This window comes from Pinus tabuliformis, chromosome 2_2 (assembly GCF_031772625.1).
Source record: "Pinus tabuliformis cultivar Carrire ecotype Pingquan chromosome 2_2, CPIR1, whole genome shotgun sequence".
NCBI classification, from domain to species: domain Eukaryota; kingdom Viridiplantae; phylum Streptophyta; class Pinopsida; order Pinales; family Pinaceae; genus Pinus; species Pinus tabuliformis.
This window is the reverse complement of record NC_142300.1, coordinates 588,552,514-588,561,289: the sequence shown is the minus strand read 5'-3', so window position 1 is coordinate 588,561,289 and position 8,776 is coordinate 588,552,514. Positions and strand designations below refer to the sequence as shown.

General features: G+C 30.8%; 1 long non-coding RNA gene across 1 annotated transcript; it reads left to right on the top strand.

The window, feature by feature from the left end:
* Positions 1–201: 201 nt before the first annotated feature.
* Positions 202–1,497, top strand: LOC149194029 (uncharacterized). Its single transcript, XR_016255021.1, has 3 exons — positions 202–718; positions 812–890; positions 1,255–1,497. It is a non-coding gene; the product is annotated as an uncharacterized LOC149194029 (long non-coding RNA).
* Positions 1,498–8,776: the final 7,279 nt, after the last annotated feature.

Genomic DNA, 8,776 nt, shown 5'->3' with positions numbered 1-8,776 from the left:
GCAAGCATTTGCCACCCGACCTCGACCACGTGAACGCATATGGCATTTTTACTCTATATTGAGATAGTGACGATTTCCTAGCGGCAACAAACGATGGTGATGTTTCCTAGCTAACCCTCGCACCTTTTCTGACCTACTAGCTCTTTTTTTTTAGGTTTCATTTGTTTCTCCGCTCCTATGAAACTTAGAGGAGAGGCTAGATATGATCTCACTGTTATCTTTTGTGTTATTTTACTATGGAGCCTTCATCAGAAGTTGACATGGTGAGCTGTTATGACTGTCCTAGGGAGTCTGAATCCTTGTTTTATGGTTTTTCGGGCAGCCTTGTCTCTATATGGTTTCCTGTTCATTATCAACACAGTTCTATGTTTTGCAGGTTTAACCTTGTTTATGGCTAGGCAAGGAGAATAGACCTTTTTTCCTAGGGTTACTCGAATGCTATCAACCCTAAAGCAAGTCTGAATTCATTTCTCCATCCTTGATTTTTCAAATTAATTCATCACGAGCATGGTATTATGCAACCCACACATCTTGCGCAGTGTCGCAGAGTCTCATCAAGGGTTTTTTCTGCCTGAAAATATGGGTCTAACATATTCTCCCCTGCTTATTTATCCCTTCCTCTGAGTTCTGTCAAGACCTATGCTCTCACTTTGTTGGCTCACTCTGCCTTCTACACCTGGATTTTCGGTTTGGTGTCCTTATACAGTTTACACAATAGGTAATTTACCCTTATTTTGGGAATTCAGTTAAACCTTGGTATTTTTTTTTGTTCCTTGTATAATAGATCGATTTTTTTTCTTGGTGTTGACAGGTTATCTGACAAAGGTTGTTGAGGTTTATAATACTCTGGAGTTCCTCAGTTTCAATCAGTAAATCCCCCAATCTCAGAGGTATACCATGATCAATTTAGTCATTTCGGTCATTTTTCAGCTCATAAATTCCCTCGGAAATGGGTTTTGTTAGTTTTAATGTATTTATGTTAATTTTTTTTGTCTATGATCGTAGTCGATTTCAGCCCCAGTCCCATAGTTTTTGTTGCTTAGTATATTTATTACATTTCAGAGTTAGGAATCCTTCTGATCTCCTCATATTCTGACAAACTCTCTCAGTACTGATTTAGAGGTAGAGAGGACACAGGCTACATTTCAACTCGCGTAATATGCTTTGGTCGCTAATCCATCATTTAGAGTTTTAAGTTGTCTTGTAATTCACTGTCTACATGGCCCTAACCTCTAAAATTTATTGTCATCACAGGAATGAATATGGGTTCACATAGGATACGAATCCGCTTGGGATTTCCGTATATTCTATTTTCAACACGTTGATTCTTTCTATATTGATCTATAGGTTGGCCATGTTTCAAACTCCAACTCTCATGTGCTTAGATTGAGACATGTTATTTGTTCGCTAGGGTTTCAGAACCCCATATAGGGTTTCTTTCATTTTATTCTTAACTGTTGAATTCGTCCGTATAAAGATTTGATGTGGCTTCTTGTTTATAGTCATTTATTTTAAAAATGTTATTAGGGCTTGGGGCCGTTTGATGTAACATATTTAAAATTACCTTTTGGATTCTATGGCGTATATGTTCACTTTACAGTTTGTTTACAGTTTCTTCTTTCTGTCTCTATGTATAATGAAGCTATACCACATATGGTGAAAACCAATATACATAATATTCTTATTATATAATCGACTTAATTCTATGATCCCACGCTGCATTACAACTCTTATGTGAGTTTTAAAATTCATTTTCACTTCTTTTCCAGAAGTAATCACTAGTGGATTTGCATTATGTATCTTAATTCTTTCTAACTCAAGTTTTTCTTCGGGCACAATACTTTTACTTATTTTATTGTTAGAGTCCTTACATTTCTATAGTAGGCTTCGTTCTGTGTCTTGCACTAATGTCCTACCATGTCTGTGCAGTTCACATCAACCCTTTTTGTTCTATACATGCTACCTATGAATATATTTCCTACTTTGTCTATATAATTCCTGAACCAACAAAGCTGAAGAGCTAGGTTCTCTTGGTCCTAGCTTTGCTCTAGTATTGTGTTATAATCTTGTAGTTATTAAATTGTCTATTTTCCATATTAGGGAGCCCTTAATTTTGATATGGACAATCTGTGCCATTATACATACTACTAGTACCATCTCACTTAGGCTTTGTTAATGTACTTATTGTATCACGATATTATCTGCATACTAGTCCTCCTAGTAAATCGTTATCTTTTATTTTTATTTTATTTTTTAGTTTCTTTCCATGCGTCTCTCTTATACAATCACGTCCAAAATATCATCTACCCCTTATAGAACAGAAGGTTACTAGGGCCTAAATTTACTACAGAAGGTTACTAGGGCCTAAATTTACTATTCCCAGCTTAAACTTTAAAAGAATATACTTGTATGATTCTAAACTCACACCTAGACTAAAAATGTTAAGTTATTTGATTGGAATACAAGTTTAATACCATCTTTCTTTACGCCTAGAGGTAATTGAGTCATAATCATTTATGCATCATTCCTTAATAATATGATATCACTTGAACTGTTTAGAATAGCGTATTAACAGTTCGTTTTACTTCTCTCTAAATAGAAGAAATACAAAATTACTATTAATTCTTTAATAGCTTAACATAGGAGGGTGTCTTAACCAATAAAATTTATTCAGGTAGTCTAACTAGTTAAAATACTTTAGTCTATCGAGTTAAAATACTTGTAGTCTAACTAGGCCGAGGAGTTGCCTGAAAGTTATGGAAATTTGGGTCATATTTAGAGAAAATTCTAAATCTAGCAAGGATTTTTGTAAATCTAAGTTATAATTGTTAAACTTCAAAATTTTAGGTGTCCTAGACGTTTTTGATGGTGCTGAATCCATTTCCACCATCAAAAACAAGATTCAAACACTACTTCTACAAAAAATTTTGAAATTATTTTGTCCAAATTCCAGCCACTTTTGACCATCATGACAATTCCTCTAGGATATTCCATTTAAATATATCTATTTCATTAAACATTTCTCCAATATTAAATGAGACCTACTTAATTTTTAAATTTATAGCCACCTCATCTTTTTAGCTAGACCCACATACATAAAAAAAAAATATAATTAATACATAAGAGAAACGTGAAAATTCCATGGCTACATTAGCATATTTGTTAAACATATACTCTAGTAGATCATTCTTATCTCTTTCGAACTAGAGGAGATTTTTATTAGAAGTTAATTAAATTTATAGCCAACTCATCTTTTTAGCTAGACCCACATACATAAGAAAATATATAATTAATACATAAGAGGAACGTGAAAATTCCATGGCTACATTAGCATATTTGTTAAACATATACTCTAGTAGATCATTCTTATCTCTTTCGAACTAGAGGAGATTTTTATTAGAAGTTAATCGAGTGGAAGTAAAGTTTAGAAATTTAGATAGATAAATAAACTTACATATATAATCTCATTCATGCATTATATGTATGCATTTTTCGTTTTTTTTTCTGCATCTACTCTTATACACTTGATACCAATCATGCATGCATGCTGAACTAAAATAAGTATGTAATGTCTAATATATATTGTTGCTACAATCAGATCCATGATAAAACAAAAATATCTTAAAAATGAAATAGCAACACATAACATAGAAAAAATAAAAATCACGTAACTTTAAGAGACTTTTTTGGTCAATATAGAGGAATAGAACACATTCTACCTAACTTTGAACTATCTACAATAGTTTCCCTGAGGTAAGACTTTTTTTCCAACAAGAATTTGTGAGCTACCAACATGAATCAACAACCTCATTAATTCTTTAGTGGTTTTTCAGCAGTGTTTTGTTTTAAGGTTTTCCAACTTTTTTCTAGGCTTTTTTGTTTTAGTTTTTCCAAAAAAAGTATATTTATTTTCTTTAAAGCTCGATTTTCTCTACCGTGGTGATTTATTCCACTCCACTTAGTATGTCTCTCCCACTAACCGATTAACATAAATTTACTCTCCCATTATATTAATTAATTTTATTTTATTTTTCTCATAGGGAATTTTAGAAGAATTTTTACGGAAGGTCTTTGATGTTTACTTCACCATGGTTTCTAAGCTGGCAAGAAGTCTTCTAAACTCTAGTGCTATTTTTCGTATCTTTCCAAACATTTTATTTATTGACTCAATAATAATAATAATATAACTAAATCATGACTTAAGTCTCACCATGGTTTTCATCAACATTAATTCCAATAATAGTTCAATGTCTAAAAATAGTAATTGTCTAAAATTCCAAGTCATAGGGGTATTACATCTTTCCCCATTTTAATAAAACATAGTGCCCAATGTCCCAAAAATAGCAATTGTGTAAAATTCACATAGTGCATAGTGTCCCTAAAATAGTAATTGTGTAAAATTCCTAGTCGTATGGGTGTTACATTCCCCCATTTTAATAAAATGATGTGCCCAAACCATAAAGGAGTTACATTTTCCCATTTTAATAAAACGTCTTGCCAAATGTTCCCTCAATTCTGTCGTTTCCAGGTCTTGCCCAATGTTCCCTCAATTTCATATTTTCTTAAGTTGAAAAAGAAATGCCTCCCACATTTCTTCTTTCATTTCCACAATAGCTTCTTAAGGACTAAGTGCTTCCGTGTCACATTCTTTTTAGAAATGACCTAATTCTAACGTGCACATACTCTTACATTTCCTCTTCAGTGTTCTTTCTCTATCATATTTTCATACTTGCTAAACAGGAACTTCTTTTTCATTCATGCATTACAGGAACTTTTTTTCATTCATGCATTACACCTACACTCAACAAAACTATCGACATGCACCTAACAAAGTCAACATTATCCACATAGCATCACAATAAATACCATGTTTTTTTTTCTTTCTCAAATGACATGGTTTTGATTTAATGTGAAGTTCAAAATATGGAATTTCCACTTTTCCTTTCATAGCACTTACACAAAGGAAATACTAATTAATGAACTACCTTTATCATTCTATTTTATTTTTTAACTGATACCATCGTGTCAAATATGCATCTCTCTTGCATACTTTGATATAGAACACCATATTATTTTTTCTATTTTTTATTTTTTTATTTTTTAACTGATACTATAGTGTTAGTGTTAAATATGCATCTCTCCTGCATACTTTGATATAGAACACCATATTATTTTTTCTATTTTCTATTTTTTTATTTTTTCACTGATACTATAGTGTCAAATATGCAGTCAAATATGCATCTGTCTTGCATATTTTGGTGCATAACGGCATGCTTTTTTTTTTGCCACTTCCATAGCTGTTAATTTTTTTCAATTCCGCTCTACATTAGCATTAGCTATATCCATCTTGATTGGATGTGATTTTTTTATTCCGCATAATAAGCCCACAAAAGTTTTTCTTTTTTCAAATGACATGGTTTTCAAATGACATGGTTTTGATTTAATGTGAAGTTTAAAATATGGAGTTTCCCCCACTTACACAAAGGAAAGGCTAATTAATGGCTAATTAATGGACTACCTTTATTATTCTATTTTATTTTTTAAGTGATACCATCGTGTCAAATATGCATCTCTCGTGCATACTTTGGTGCAGAACACCATACTATTTTTTGCCACTTCCATGGCTGTTAATTTTTTTTCAATTCCACTCTACATTAGCATTAGCTACATCCATATTGATTGGATTTCATTTGTTCTATTCCACACCATAAGCCCACAAAAGTTAGAGGAACAAAATTCAGAACCATAAGCCCACAAAAGTTAGAGGAACAAAATTCAGAAATTCACAATACCATGCATCCGTCATTAAAGTAATATCTTGACCTAATTCAGTTCATGGTCAAAACAACATGTAAATTTAGAAATCTGCCATATTTTTTTTTCATTTCTTCAATTTGGCCCACATTATAGATTATTTATGTGGATTTATGAGAATCTTACCTTTTTATGTAACCTGGAATCTTTTCCATATAAATCCCCATTTTTTTTTAAGGTGCCTAGGCTGTCTTAACACCCTAGAGGTTAGTGTAAGTAATTTAGTCACCGCTAGACATTCCCATGCACACATAGACATAATATAATATAATATAATATAATATATATATATATATATACAATACATGAGTTAGGGAGTTTCTTTCGTATAATTTTATGAGAATATCGTGCCACTTTGTTAGATTATTCCAAGAATTTCTATTAGCATTCGGAGTTTATAGAGTGACACTATTGCAATTACCCATTTTTATGGTCGTCCTTGATCGAAATAAAATTTAATTTGTGAAGTTTCTATGGAATCAATACTCACTTTTACTTCCATAACATCATTGCAATTACCCATTTTTATGGTCTTCCTTGATCGAAATAAAATTTAATTTGTGAAGTTTCTATGGAATCAATACTCACTTTTACTTCCATAACATCATAACATTCTGAGACACTTTCATTGTTAAGATTGATGTCAATATAAGGTTTTCTTGCCCCATTTTAAGGTTTATTACCCCTTTTCTTAAGAGCTTACATGTTTTTATTATTGATTTTACCTTTGATCCATTTTACTTCTATCTATTTTTATATAAGCTTGATGGTTTTTACATCATTTATGGCCCAACTCCTAGCGTCTTCATATTTCTCTAGTTTTCTTGGAAAATTAAAATGCCAAATTTATCTACGTGCTTTATTATTTTCGAGATATAATTAGAGTTTGTAGATTTATGTGGTGACAATTTTGAGATTTTTTATTTCGATTGTCCACAATCTCCACTTTCCAGTGTACTAACAACACTCATCTTCAGGACTAATGTTCAAAGAAGAGAAACTAGAGAGGTAATAAATATAGGAGAGAAGCCAAGAGAGAGGAGGATGGCCCACTATCAAATCCAAAGCATGAAGAAAACCGTAGAAAAGTACAAAAATAGAATTAATGCAATATTTAATGAGAAATTAAATATTTAATTGATTTTATTTTATTTTAATTAATTTCAATTTTTATTTTTATTTCTATTATTGACTTTAATTTATATTCAAATAATTGTTAATAGGTTATTTTTATCCAAAAATACTATAGTCTTATTTTATTAAGAGAAACATTAAAATAAAGTTAATAATAATATTATTTTTATTGTTAGTATTCATAACAAAGTTATTAGTAATAATTTACATATTACTCATGAAATTCATTATGATACTAATAATAAAGTTTATTATTAATAATTTTATGGTTTAATATTAATTATACTTAATAAAGTAATAACTATAATAATAATAACTAGAATAGAAATAATTTCAAAAATTATTTTATTGTAGTATTCATAACAAAGTTATTAGTAATAATTTCCATATTACCAATAAAATTCATTATGATACTAATAATAAATCTTATTAATAATAATTTTATGGTTTAATATTAATTATACATAATAATGTAATAACTATGATAATAACTAGTTTAGGAATAATCTCAAATAAAGGGAAACAAAAGGGAGAGGGCACATGAGAATGAGATTATAAGAGGGAGATATAACGAAGGAGATATTAGGTGAGATTATGATTGAATGTGACACTATAGACCAAATGAATAAAGGAAAGATCTCGGCAAATTGATCTAAAAATGGATAGGGATCAACCTACGAGGGGGAAGGCGATCAATGGAGAAAACAAGGTGGGAGGGGATTAGTGAGAGAGAATTGTGTGATGGTTATCCTTCATCTATGTGCTTGTCCATAGTTTCCTAAGGTATATTATTGTCAAGAAATTATTTTGGTTACAATTTTTTTATCTTATAGTTTATGCATGTCTGAGGATCCTTTTGTCCTTCAACCTCACCAATCAAGAATTAATGTCCCATTTTCTACGGCCATTGCACTTCTCCCTTCAGGATTTTCCTGTGTATATAATATTTCGTGTTTACCTACTTGGAAATTTCCCATTAGTCACACTCTGTACTCCCATTATAGGGAATATTCATACATTTAAACTTAAAATTTCTAGTCCATTTAAATCTCTCACATATGTGTGCACAACTCAATTTGAAATATAATTTGTTCATGAGAACAATTTGTATTCTTTACTCATTCATTCGTAATGTAAGTTATTATACCACTTCACATCAGCTTGCTAGAACATAAGGCTTACGCAAGTCTTTTTTTAATGAGATGGTTTCTTGAATTTCCCTTCTATTGTATCTCTTTGTCGAATAGAATAGTACTACATATCATGATTTCATGTAATTATGCACCTTACTTCTCTGCAATTATAGATACATAATTTAGTTGTTTAGCTTCCTTTTAGCATTTTGTGGTTGGTATGTGTTTAATTCTATCCTTAAGTAATTCAACAAATTTTAGGACTAACTAATGTTACTATGAGTGAACTACATTCCTCCTAGAGATGCTTAAATATTAAATTCTTCATGTAGACTGTAACAACTAATTCTTCAATATTCATTTTATTCCTACTCTTTTGATACTGCATTGTCTTTTCCATACTCAATATTTTACCATTCCGCCAAGTAAAAAATGACAAAGTCAATCTTTACATTTTTCCTATCATATTTAATAGCAACTTGTTCTGTACAAGTTCTATTCCGCATAGGTTCTTCCTTTTGTATGATATTCTTTCTTACCCAACTTATGTCACCACATACTTCACAACATAGTACTATGCAGAAAACTTGCTGTTGTAACACCCTTGTATGATGTTTTTAACTTTGGCACATAAAATTATTGGTAACAATTTGATATTATAAAAATATATACATCTATGTTTTTGTTTAAGGAAA